Here is a 14610-nt window from a genome sequence, read left to right on the forward strand (position 1 = left end):
CATCCCTGGGGATGTCATCTGGGAGACGTGACGGTTTAGCAATTCTATGGGCTCGATCTATGAGCATGTCACGTGCAGTCATTCGAGGATGTAAGGACGATATGAGTTGTTGCAGATATGGAGTTAGGTCGCTTGGCATGACCGATTCGGGTATGCCTCTGAACTTAATATTATTTCGTCTGGAACGATCTTCCAAATCGGCCAGTTTCATTTTTATGTGACGGAGATCTTCCGTATGATGGTCTTGCACATCCAGCATTTCGTTATGTGCTTTGGAGTAATCTTGAAGATTTTCTTCAAGAGCGTCAGTGCGTTCCTCGATGCAATCAATGCGGTCATGCATTTGGGAAATGGAGATCTGAAGCTCCCTGTGTAGGTCTTGCTGCAATGTAAGCAGCATGTTTTTCAATGTGGTTTCTGACACTGTGCTGTCTGAGGCAGGCATGGCAGCCAGGGTTGGGGTAGTGTGGGATCCATGAGTCCCGGCCACAACAGCAGACCAAAGCTGCTTTTTAGCATGTGGTGCTTTGTTTGGGGAGTGTGCAGGGGAGGTAGCCAGTCTCTTACCTCTGTCAGCCATGAGGTCCCCTGGGGAGTCCAACGGAGGGGGGAGAGTGTCCATGATATCTCTCTGGGAATCCGGAGCTTCCTCCTGTGATGTGTGCTGCACTGTGCAATGGCCCAACGAGGGCACAGAGACAACGTGCGGAGGATTGCGAGAGTCGGCGCCATCTTGGGGCTTCTGCATGGCGGCGGCCGTCGGATAGAAATCCGTCAAGCGGCGGGGTTTGGGCGGATTATACCGCTGTTTCGACATGCCCCGTTCATCCCTGCTTCCTCCCCGCTCTGCTGGTAAGAGCTGGGGAGAGGATTGTTGCTGTGGGTTGCCGGTATCCAGGCCGTGGAGCGGAGCTCGGATCTCAGGCTGCCATACCGGTCCGCAGCAGGTCACGCCCCTGGCAGGCGAACTTTAAAAACCTACAGGTCATATTTTCAGCCACAAAATAATTATTAGCTGTGCACAAATAGTCCCACCACATGGCCACTGACATAACAAAAGTATGAAGTGAATCTGGGATCGACAACGACAAGCATTCTTTTTTTATCTGTGAAATTTTGACAATTCAGGACTCAGAAGAGCATGAAGGCAATGAAGGAGAGGAAAGGTCAGGGTAGGCTATGAAGAGGGTGCAGGAGATGATCACCAGCACTGTGACAGAGAGCACTGACACCAGCACTGTGATAGAGAGCACTGACACCAGCACCGTGATAGAGAGCACTGACACCAGCACTGAGATAGAGAGAGAGCACTGACACCAGCACCGTGATAGAGAGCACTGACACCAGCACTGAGATAGAGAGAGAGCACTGACACCAGCACCGTGATAGAGAGCACTGACACCAGCACTGTGATAGAGAGCACTGACACCAGCACCGAGATAGAGAGCACTGACACCAGAACAGGGATAGAGAGAGAGCACTGACACCAGCACCAAGATAGAGAGCATTGACACCAGCACTGTGATAGAGAGCACTGACACCAGCACCAGCACCGAGATAGAGAGAGAGCACTGACACCAACACCGACATAGAGAGCACTGACACCAGCACCAAGATAGAGAGCACTGACACCAGCACCATGATAGAAAGCACTGACACCAGCACCATGATAGAGAGCATTGACACCAGCACTGTGATAGAGAGCACTGACACCAGCACCAGCACAGAGATAGAGAGAGAGCACTGACACCAACACCGACATAGAGAGCACTGACACCAGCACCAAGATAGAGAGCACTGACACCAGCACTATGATAGAGAGCACTGACACCAGCACCATGATAGAGAACACTGACACCAGCACCGAGATAGAGAGCACTGACACCACACCAGCAATGAGATAGAGAACACTGACACCAGCACCGATATAGAGAGCACTGACACCAGCACCAAGATAGAGAGCACTGACACCACACCAGCACCATGATAGAGAGCACTGAGACCACACCAGCACCGAGATAGAGAGCACTGACACCAGCACCGAGATAGAGAGAGAGAGAACTGACACCAGCACCGTGATAGAGAGCACTGACACCAGCACCGAGATAGAGAGCACTGAGACCACACCAGCACCGAGATAGAGAGCACTGACACCACACCAGCACCGTAAATAGAGAGCACTGACACCAGCACTGTGATAGAGAGCACTGACACCAGCACCGAGATAGAGAGAGAGCACTGACACCAGCACCGAGATAGAGAACACTGACACCACACCAGCACCGAGATAGAGAGCACTGACACCACACCAGTACTGAGATAGAGAGCACTGACACCAGCACCAAGATAGAGAGCACTGGCACCAGCACCGAGATAGAGAGCACTGACACCAGCACCGTGATAGAGAAAACTGAGACCACATCAGCACAGAGATAGAGAGCACTGACACCACACCAGCACCGAGATAGAGAGAGAGCACTGACACCAGCCCAGAGATAGAGAGCACTGACAGCAGCACTGATACCAGCATACCAGCAAAAATATGACACCGCTCAACCTCTTCAAACAGGAGGGTACGGGCATATAGTGCTTTTTTTGTACAAGGAAGTGAGCCAAAGGTAGAAAAAAGGTCTGTGTGCTCGATTAAATAAATTGTTTATAGAGTTATGCATATACATGGTCTACTGGTCACATGTATTGAATTCCTCCGTGATCCATGCCTCATTCATTTTTAGAAATGTGAGGTAGTCAACACTGTCGTGAGCTAGGTGAGTGCGCTTATCGGTCACGATCCCCCCTGCTGCGCTAAATGTCCCTTCAGACAGGACACTGGACGAGGGGCAAGACAACAGTTCCATTGCAAATTGGGAAAGCTCTGGCCAGAGGTCAAGCCTGCCCACCCAGTAGTCCAGGGGTTCATCACTCCTCAGAGCGTCCACATCTGCCGGTAACCCGATGTAGTCGGACACCTGACGGTCTAGGCGTTCCCTGATGCTGGATCCGGATGAGACCTGTCGATGGGTCGGCTGAAAGAATGATCTCATATCAGAAGTCACCAACACATCTTCAAACCGCCCTCTTCTTGCAGGTGCTGTTGGATTGGTACCCGAAACTCTTTCTCTGGGAGTGGGAATTCCTCCTCTGCCAGCGCAAATCAAAGCAGAATGCAGCATTTCTCGAAGCAAGGCCTGGAAGTGCTCCATTCTGACAGCCCTCTGTGACGGTGGTAAAATTTCCGCCATTTTGTGTTTGTACTGGGGGTCTACGTACGTTGCCACCCAGTACTGGTCCTTGACCCTTATGCTTTTTATACGGGGGTCCCTGTTAAAACGCTGAAGCATGAAGGCCCCCATTTGCACTAAACTGGAAGCAGTGTGGTGGCCTGGCTCCTGCTCATCATGCAGGATAATGTTGTCCTCCTCGTTCTCCCCTCCCCATCCATGCACAACAGGGATCCCAGAAAGTTTTAAAGCATGCTCTTCTTGCTCCTCCTCATCCGCCCCGACACCATCCTCCTCTGACGCCTCTTCAGACTCCTGTTGTTGACTTGTCTCAGATAGAGTAGCCCCCCCTGGGAATTCATCCAGCATTGCGACTTCCTCATCTTCCTGCTCCTCCACGGCTTGATCAATGACACGACACAATGCACGCTCCATAAAGAAGGCATAAGGTACCATGTCACTGATGGTGCTATGGCTGCGACTGACCAGTTTGGGGATCTCATCAAATGGCCACAGAAGTCTGCATTAGACATGTGCAAAAGGAAAAAATTTGTTTAGTTTAGTTTCGTTTTAATTAGTTAATTCATTAATTTCGTTTAGTTATATTCGTTAACTTCCTTAAATTCGTTTTCGGATTTCGTTTAGTTTTCTACCGAATTAGAAAAATCGGCCACATTCGAAATTATTTCAACCAAATTCGAAAATATTTCTACCAGATTCGAAATGATTTCAACATGATTCGACATTATTTCAACCACATTCGAAAATATTTTGTGACCCGACTTTAGGGCCATGTATCTCGGGGTCACTTGGTGCTAGAAACTCCAAATTTGGATATGTTGTAGTGCTAGTACTATTGTGTTTGCATGGGGTTTCTAGCTATAAGTGACCCCGAGATATGTGGCCCCAAAATCGGGTCGCAAAATGTCATTCTCTGCTCTAATAACTAATAACATTTTGCGACCCGATTTTGGGGCCACAAAACCCCAAATTTGGTATTCAAACACAATAATACTAGCACTACAACATATCCAAATTTGAAGTGTCTAGCACCAAGTGACCCCGAGATACATGGCCCTGTATCACAAAATATTTTCGAATGCGGTTGAAATAATGTCGAATCATGTTGAAATCATTTTGAATGCAGTTGAAATAATGTCGAATCATGTTGAAATAATTTCGAATGCATTCGAAATTATTTCAACATGATTCGACATTATTTCAACCACATTCAAAAAAATTTTGTGACCCGAATTTAGGGCCATGTATCTCGGGGTCACTTTGTTCTAAAAACTCCAAATTTGGATATGTTGTAGTGCTAGTATTATTGTGTTTGCATACCAAATTTGGGGTTTCTAGCTATAAGTGACCCCGAGATATGTGGCCCCAAATTCGGGTCGCAAAATGTCATTCTCTGCTCTAATAACTAATAACATTTTGCGACCCGATTTTGGGGCCGCATATCTCGGGGTCACTTTTAGCTAGAAACCCCAAATTTGGTATGCACACACAATAATACTAGCACTACAGCATATCCAAACTTGAAATGTCTAGCACCAAGTGACCCCGAGATACATGGCCCTAAATTCGGGTCACAAAATATTTTAGAATGGGTTGAAATAATGTCGAATGCAGTTGAAACCATTTCGAATGCAGTTGATATAATGTCGAATCATGTTGAAATAATTTCGAATCATGCCGAATTCATTCGAATTCATTCGTTATATTTCTTTCGTATTCGTTGTAATTTGTTATTTTTTTTATTCGGACATTTGGATGCATCCGAATGCCCGAAAGATGCAAAATTCGTCCGAATTTCGATTCGTTACGAAACGAATTGCACAAGCCTAGTCTGCATGCGTCGTGCATGAGCAGCCACTGGCACGGTGAAAAAAAACAAGTTCCCCAGAACCTCTTCTGCCGCAGAGTTCGTACAGGTAAACGTTAACTGCACGTTTCTGCTGGAGCAGCCTATTAAGCATATAGAAGGTTGAGTTCCATCGCGTCAGGCAATCGCAAATAAGACGTCTGACTGGCAGATTGTGTCGCCACTGAATGTCAGCAAGGCGAGCCATGGCCGTGTAAGATCTTCTGAAATGATCCAAGATTTTCCTTGCCTGCCGCAAGATGTCCTGGACCCCAGGGTATTTGACAACGAATCGCTGCACGACCAAGTTTAAGATGTGTGCCATGCATGGCACGTGCGTAATTTTGCCCTGTTTCAATGCGCTAAGCAGGTGGCACCGTTGTCACACACCACTTTACCTACTGTCAAATTGAGCGGTGTTAGCCACTGATCTGCCTGTGAACGCAAAGCTGAAAGGAGTGCAGTGCCAGTGTGGCTCTTGGCTTCCAGGCACAACAGATGTAGCACAGCATGGCAACGTCTCACCTGGCACGTCGAATAGGTTCTGGGGAGCTTGTCGGCGCAGCGGAAAAGCCGCTAGCAGCGGAAAAGGAGGAGTCAGCTGAGGAGTAGAGGGAGGAGGATGGAGTAGGAGGAGGAGAAGAAGTGCCAGGCCTGCATGCAATCCGTGGCGGTAAATCCAAATCTACACGGGTGCCACAAGTTACATGCTTGACGGCCGTCAGAAGGTTCACCCAGTAGACAATAAAAGTGATATACCTTCCCTGCCCGTGTTTGCTAGACCACGTGTCTGTGTCCAGATGTATCTTGGCACTGACACTGTGTGTCAGAGATACATTCACTTGCCGCTGAACATGGCCATATAGCTCTGGGATGCCCTTCTATGAGAAATACAGTGGTGTGAAAAAGTGTTTGCCCCCTTCCTCATTTCCTGTTCCTTTGCATGTTTGTCACACTTAAGTGTTTCGGAACATCAAACCAATTTAAACAATAGTCAAGGACAACACGTAAACACAAAATGCAATTTGTAAATGAAGGTGTTTATTATTAAAGGTGAAAAAAATCCAAACCATCATGGCCCTGTGTGAAAAAGTGATTGCCCCCTTGTTAAAACATACTATAACTGTGGTTGTCCACACCTGAGTTCAATTTCTCTAGCCACACCCAGGCCTGATTATTGCCACACCTGTTCACAATCAAGGCATCACTTAAATAGGAGCTGCTTGACACAGTAAGGTCCACCAGAAGATCCTTAAAAGCTACACATCATGCCGAGACCCAAAGAAATTCAGGAACAATTGAGAAAGAAAGTAATTGAGATCTATCAGTCTGGAAAGGGTTAAAAAAGCCATTTCCAAAGCTTTGGGAATCCAGCGAACCACAGTGAGAGCCATTATCCACAAATGGCGAAGACATGGAACAGTGGTGAACCTTCCCAGGAGTGGCCGGCCGCCCAAAATTACCCCAAGAGCGCAGCGACGACTCATCCAAGAGGTCACAAAAGACCCCACAACAACGTCCAAGGAACTGCAGGCCTCACTTGCCTCAGTTAAGGTCAGCGTTCATGCCTCCACCATCAGGAAAAGACTGGGTAAAAATGGCCTGCATGGCAGAGTTCCAAGGAGAAAACCACTGCTGAGCAAAAAGAACATCAAAGCTCGTCTCAATTTCTCCACAACACATCTTGATGATCCCCAAGACTTTTGGGACAACATTCTGTGGACCGATGAGACAAAAGTGGAACTCTTTGGAAGGTGTGTGTCCAAGTATATCTGGCGTAGAAGGAGCACTGCATTTCATAAAAAGAACATTATACCAACAGTAAAATATGGTGGTGGTAGTGTGATGGTCTGGGGCTGTTTTGCTGCTTCAGGACCTGGAAGACTTGCCGTGATAAAAGGAACTATGAATTCTGCTGTCTACCAAGAGATCCTGAAGGAGAATGTCCGACCATCTGTTTGTGTACTCAAGCTGAAACGAACTTGGGTTCTGCAGCAGGACAATGATCCTAAACACACCAGCAAGTCCACCACCGAATGGCTGAAGAAAAACAAAATGAAGACTTTGGAGTGGCCTAGCCAAAGTCCTGACCTGAATCCTATTGAGATGTGGTATGACCTTAAAAAGGCCATTCATGCTCGAAAAACCCTCTAATGTAACTGAATTAGGACAATTCTGCAAAGATGAGTGGGCCAAAATTCCTCCAGGACGCTGTAAAAGCCTCATTGCACGTTATCGCAAACGCTTGGTTGCAGTTGTTGCTGCTAAGGGTGGCCCAACCAGTTATTAGGTTTAGGGGGCAATTACTTTTTCACACAGGGCCATGATTTTTTTTCACCTTTAATAATAAACACCTTCATTTACAAATTGCATTTTGTGTTTACTTGTGTTGTCCTTGACTATTGTTTAAATTGGTTTGATGTTCCGAAACACTTAAGTGTGACAAACATGCAAAGGAACAGGAAATGAGTAAGGGGGCAAACACTTTTTCACACCACTGTACTTCTTTCCTGAGACCTTCCATTGGGGTGTTCCAATGGTCACAAATTTTCGAAAGGCCTCCGTGTCCACCAGTTTATATGGCAGTAGTTGGCAGGCTATCAGTTCTGACAAGCCAGCCGTCAACCATTGGGCAAGAGGGTTATCCGGCATCATCATTTTTTTATGCTCAAACATTTGGCCCACGGAAGCCTGCCTTTTTGCAGAAAAACGTGAGAATGGCGTGATGGAAGGTGGAGTGGAGGACAATTGTGAGGAGAGAGGAGAAGGAGAAATAGAAGTTGAGGCTGGATGGTTAGAGCCTGGAGTTTGGCTTTGTGGGTTCTGTTGCTCCCACTGGGCTTGGGGGTGGCAGCTCATGTGACTTCTTAAGGCGGTCGTCCCTAGGTGAGTGTTGGGCTTACCGCGACTTATGCATTGACTGCAAAGATTGCAGATGGCAACACTATTGTCAGCAGCGGACACATTAAAAAAAGCCCACACTACGGGGCCATGTGCCGGCATCCTGGGGGTGCCAGATGTGACTGTACATGGTTGATGCCTCGCTCATGATACATTCTCAGTCTGCTTTGTCCCTCCTGTGCAATGCAAGTTCTTCCTGCTTCTCCTCCCTGTCTGCTAGTCCATATTTCCCTCTGAACTCCCCTCCTCTTCCTCTCTTGTGGGCACCCATGTGACATCACTAGACACGTCATCATCGACGTCACCTTCCCCACCGCTATAATTAGAGATCTCGGAGTAGACAGCAACACCGGGGACCAACCTCCTCCTTGGGCTGATCTGGGTACTGTCGTCAGACTGCTGAGTGGCGGTTGTTGCTACCTCCTCTTCCTGATCCAATGCCAACAGTGGCTGAGCATCGGAAATGTCTTGATATGGATCGGAAAATAATTCCTGTGACTCAAGCGGAAGGTATATGGTGGTGGTGTTGGTGGTAGTGTCTTTGGGGGTGCACATAGCAGAGAGTGAAGAAGAGGGTGCAGATCGAGAGGATGAGGAGTGTGCAGAAGAGTAAGGCTGAGTGAGCCACTCAACCAAGTCTGGTGCGTCCTTTGACGTAATTGCATGCACCTTCTGCAATTTGCCACTTTGGCTCAAGCCTGTTGCTCCTGCCCTACCCCTACCACCCCTGCGAAAGGGCCTGCCTCTTCCTCTGCCTGTCATTTTTTAAATGACCCTGTGACAAAAGTCTCTAGAGAAGTGCAGTATGTATGTGGAAGAAGGTATATAACACCCCGCTTCAATCTGTCGTTTTTGGGGGCCACTGGTCTATCACACCAGTTATAATACTTTTTTTTTTATTGTGTTTGTCACTCTTTGTAGTATCACTGCAGAACCGCTCAGCAGTCACAATGCTGCACAATGGAAATGCACTATACTATGCTTTCTATATGTGAAAGTATTTTATACGTGTATTACACACCTATATACTGCACACCAAATAGTACACCTATACCAGTCCTTAAAAGGACCTTTGTGGACCTAGTAGCTAGTGATTTTCAGACTGTCCCTCAGTCCCAACACTGATAAAAGACAGCTGCAGAAACGAGCAGTAATCTGCAGCACAGCAGTGCACCTCAACCCTATATATTGTACACCTATACCAGTCCTTAAAAGGACCTTTGTGGACCTAGTAGCTAGTGATTTGCAGACTGTCCCTCAGTCCCTACACTGATAAAAGACTGCTGCAGAAATTAGCAGTAATCTGCAGCATAGCAGTGCACCACAACCCTATATATTGTATACCAATACCAGTCCTTAAAAGGACCTTTGTGGACCTAGTAGCTAGTGATTTGCAGACTGTCCCTCAATCCCTACACTGATAAAAGACTGCTGCAGAAACGAGCAGTAATCTGTAGCAAAGCAGTGCACCACAACCCTATATATTGTAAACCTATACCAGTCGTTAAAAGGACCTTTGTGGACCTAGTAGCTAGTGATTTGCAGACTGTCCCTCAGTCCCTACACTGATAAAAGACAGCTGCAGAATCGGGCAGCAGTCAGCAGCAGTGCACCAGCACCCTATATACTGTACACCTATACCAGTCCTTAAAAGGACCTTTGTGGACCTAGTAGTAATAGCTAGCTAGTGATTAAACTGACTGTCCCTGCTCCACACAGTGTCCTGTCCCTACACTGACAAAAGACAGCTGCAATCACCAGCACAGCAGTGCACTGAACCCTATATACTGTACTACACCTATACCAGTCCTTAACCACTTTCAGACCGGACCATTTTGCTGGTAAATGACCAGAGGTCTTTTTACAATTTGGCACTGCGCTGCTTTAACTGGTAATTGCGCGGTCATGCAATGTTGTACCCAAACAAAATTTGCGTCCTTTTCTTCCCACAAATAGAGCTTTCTTTTGATGGTATTTGATTGCCTCTGCGATTTTTATTTTTTGCGATATAAATGTAAAAAGACCGCAAATTTTGAAAAAAAAGGATATTTTCTACTTTTTGTTATTAGAAAAATCCAATAAACTCAATTTTAGTCATACATTTAGGCCAAAATGTATTCAGCCACATGTCTTTGGTAAAAAAAAAGTCAATAATTGTATATTTATTGGTTTGCGCAAAAGTTGTCACATCTACAAACTAAGGTACGTTTTCTGGAATTTACGCAGCTTTTAGTTTACGACTGCCTATCTCATTTCTTGAGGTGCTAAAATGGCAGGGCAGTACAAAACCCCCCCAAATGACCCCATTTTGGAAAGTAGACACCCTAAGGAAATTGATAAGTGGCATGTTGAGCCCATTGAATATTTTATTTTTTTGCCTCAAGCGATTGAATAATGACAAAAAATTTTTTTTTTTTTTTTTTACACAAAGTTGTCACTAAATGATATATTGCTCACACATGCTATGGGCATATGTAAAATGACACCCCAAAATAAATTCTGCTGCTTCTCCTGAGTACGGGGATACCACATATGTGGGTCTTTTTGGGAGCCTAGCCGCGTACGGGGCCCCGAAAACCAAGCACCGCCTTCAGGCTTTCTAAGGGCGTAAATTTTTGATTTCACTTCTCACTACCTATTACAGTTTTGAAGGCCATAAAATGCCAAGATGGCACAAAACCCCCACAAATGACCCCATTTTAGAAAGTAGACACCCCAAGCTATTTGCTGAGAGGCATTTTGAGTCCATGGAATATTTTATATTTTGCCACAAGTTGCGGGAAAATTACAAACTTTAATTTTTTTTTATTTTTTTTTCACAAAGTTGTCACTAAATGATATATTGCTCACACATGCTATGGGCATATGTGAAATGACACCCCAAAATAAATTCTGCTGCTTCTCCTGAGTACGGGGATACCACATATGTGGGACTTTTTGGGAGCCTAGCCGCCTACGGGGCCCCGAAAACCAAGAACCGCCTTCAGGTTTTCTAAGGGCGTAAATATTTGACTTCACTCCTCACTACCTATTACAGTTTTGAAGGCCATAAAATGCCAAGATGGCACAAAACCCCCACAAATGACCCCATTTTAGAAAGTAGACACCCCAAGCTATTTGCTGAGAGGCATGTTGAGTCCATGGAATATTTTATATTTTGCCACAAGTTGCGGGAAAATTACAAACTTTTTTTTTTTTCCACAAAGTTGTCACTAAATGATATATTGCTCACACATGCTATGGGCATATGTAAAATGACACCCCAAAATAAATTCTGCTGCTTCTCCTGAGTACGGGGATACCACATATGTGGGTCTTTTTGGGAGCCTAGCCGCGTACGGGGCCCCGAAAACCAAGCACCGCCTTCAGGCTTTCTAAGGACGTAAATTTTTGATTTCACTTCTCACTACCTATTACAGTTTTGAAGGCCATAAAATGCCAAGATGGCACAAAACCCCCACAAATGACCCCATTTTAGAAAGTAGACACCCCAAGCTATTTGCTGAGAGGCATTTTGAGTCCATGGAATATTTTATATTTTGCCACAAGTTGCGGGAAAATTACAAACTTTAATTTTTTTTTATTTTTTTTTCACAAAGTTGTCACTAAATGATATATTGCTCACACATGCTATGGGCATATGTGAAATGACACCCCAAAATAAATTCTGCTGCTTCTCCTGAGTACGGGGATACCACATATGTGGGACTTTTTGGGAGCCTAGCCGCGTACGGGGCCCCGAAAACCAAGAACCGCCTTCAGGTTTTCTAAGGGCGTAAATATTTGACTTCACTCCTCACTACCTATTACAGTTTTGAAGGCCATAAAATGCCAAGATGGCACAAAACCCCCACAAATGACCCCATTTTAGAAAGTAGACACCCCAAGCTATTTGCTGAGAGGCATGTTGAGTCCATGGAATATTTTATATTTTGCCACAAGTTGCGGGAAAATTACAAACTTTTTTTTTTTTTCACAAAGTTGTCACTAAATGATATATTGCTCACGCATGCCATGGGCATATGTGAAATGACGCCCCAAAATAAATTCTGCTGCTTCTCCTGAGTACGGGGATACCACATATGTGGGACTTTTTGGGAGCCTAGCCGGGTACGGGGCCCCGAAAACCAAGCACTGCCTTCAGGATTTCTAAGGCCGTTACAGTTTTGAAAGCCATAAAATGCCAAGATGGCACAAACCCCCCCCAAATGACCCCATTTTGGAAAGTAGACACCCCTAAATTTAGGGGTACACTAGTGAGACTAGGTAATAAATGGCGGGTGCCCTGAAACTATAAAAAAAATAACTAACCAACCAGCATCACCTGTAACAGTTATATGGTGATCACTGGTGAAAGGGTTAACTAGGGGGCAATCAGGGGGCTTTATGCGGTAGTATATGGGGGTCCCTGGCGCTATAAAAAGCTGCGGCGAACCTAAATACCTACCTGCCTAACTAGCGTCACCTGTGACACTAATACAGCGATCAGAAAAACGATTGCTTATTAGGCTGGGTTCACACTGGAACGATGTGGGAACGCCACGAATGCGCGGCGGGTTCCCGCATCACATGCCTCACGGCGGCAGTTCACACTGCCCTATGCGAACTGCTGGGAGTGTCAGTGAAATGTTAATGACACCCCCAGATCAGTTCGCATATCGCAGTGCGATCTGCAAACTCGGATCGCATGGTGTGAACACCCATGCGATCCGATTCTGCTGCGGACCAAAAAAAGGGTCCTGTGCGAGTTTGCGGCGGGTGCGACACGAATTCAGCCATACTATCTGTATGGCTGAACTCGAATCGCACAGAGATCGGATGTGATTTGCACTGCAGTGCGGTGCGAATCACATCCGTTCTCATAAACCGCTACAATGTAAACCCAGCCTTAGTGACACTGGCGACGGGGGGTGATCACGGGGTTAAACCTTTATTGGGGGGGTTAGGGGGGTACCTTAGAACTAAAGGGGGCTAACCCTAACTGCCCTAACAGTTATTACAGTCACAAATGACACCCGCCGGGTGATCAGGGGGTTAAACCTTTATTAGGTAATAAATGGCGGGTGCCCTGAAACTATAAAAAAATAACTAACCAACCAGCGTCACCTGTAACAGTTATATGGTGATCACTGGTGAAAGGGTTAACTAGGGGGAAATCAGGGGGCTTTATGCGGTAGTATATGGGGGTCCCTGGCGCTATAAAAAGCTGCGGCGAACCTAAATACCTACCTGCCTAACTAGCGTCACCTGTGACACTAATACAGCGATCAGAAAAATGATCGCTTATTAGGCTGGGTTCACACTGGAGCGATGCGGGAACGCCACGAATCCGTGGCGGGTTCCCGCATCGCATGCCTCCCGGCGGCAGTTCACACTGCCCTATGCGAACTGCTGGGAGTGTCAGTGAAATGTTAATGACACCCCCAGATCAGTTCGCATATCGCAGTGCGATCTGCAAACTCGGATCGCATGGTGTGAACACCCATGCGATCCGATTCTGCTGCGGGCCAAAAAAGGGTCCCGTGCGAATTTGCGGCGGGTGCGGCGGGTGCGACACGAATTCAGCCATACTATCTGTATGGCTGAACTCGAATCGCACAGAGATCGGATGTGATTTGCACTGCAGTGCGGTGCGAATCACATTCGTTCTCATAAACCGCTGCAATGTGAACCCAGCCTTAGTGACACTGGCGACGGGGGGTGATTACGGAGTTAAACCTTTATTGGGGGGGTTAGGGGGGCACATTAGAACTAAAGGGGGCTAACCCTAACTGCCCTAACAGTTATTACAGTCACAAATGACACCAATGCAAAAAAAAAAAAAAAGCAATTGGTGTCACTGTGACTGGGGGGGCAGGGGTAATTGGGGGGTGATCGGGGGGTAAAGGGGGGGTGTGAGTGTGCCTGGCATGTTCTACTGTGTAGTGTAGTGCTTGTGCAACTCACCGATGCTCTCTCCTCGGTGCCGGAACGAAAAATACCGACACGGAGGAGAGAATACATCACTTCCTCTCCTGTGTTTACATTACAGGAGAGGAAGTGATGTCACCGGACATTTTCATTCGTCGGGAGCGATCGCGAGGGGGTGGCCATGAATGAATGGCCGTCCCCTCGTCCGGGATCGCTCCCGAACGAATACCGACCGCCGCAGGCACCGGGCGGGGGCCCGATCGGGCCCCCGACCCACGGGCAGGCAAGGACGTACATGTAAGCCCTTATGCCTGCCCGTGCCATTCTGTCGACGTACATCGTCGTGCGGCGGTCGGCAAGTGGTTAAAAGGACTTTTGTGGACCTAATAGCTAGTGATTTGTGTCACTACAGTCTCTCCCTGCTCCACACAGCGTCCTGTCCCTACACTGACATAAGACAGAATGTAAAATGGCCGCCAGATCAGGTCTATTTATAAGGTGGGGGTATGTCCAATTGTCTATGTGCTGAAATGTCTCATTTGGCTGTCCTGTACCCCATGATGGATGTGTCATCATGGGTCAAAGTTCTTTCACACTGTAAACCCATATGTCCGCCGGGCAAACAGCGCCAATAGTCCACCTGTTTGGCGAATCGCGAGCACGCAAAATTTGCCGCAAACCGACTGCCGGGCGAACCGCGAGGCCATCCCT

The sequence above is a fragment of the Lithobates pipiens genome, unplaced genomic scaffold (assembly GCF_037356315.1).
Source record: "Lithobates pipiens isolate NorthernLeopardFrog02 unplaced genomic scaffold, aLitPip1_a1.2 Scaffold_13, whole genome shotgun sequence".
Classification (NCBI taxonomy): Eukaryota; Metazoa; Chordata; class Amphibia; order Anura; family Ranidae; genus Lithobates; species Lithobates pipiens.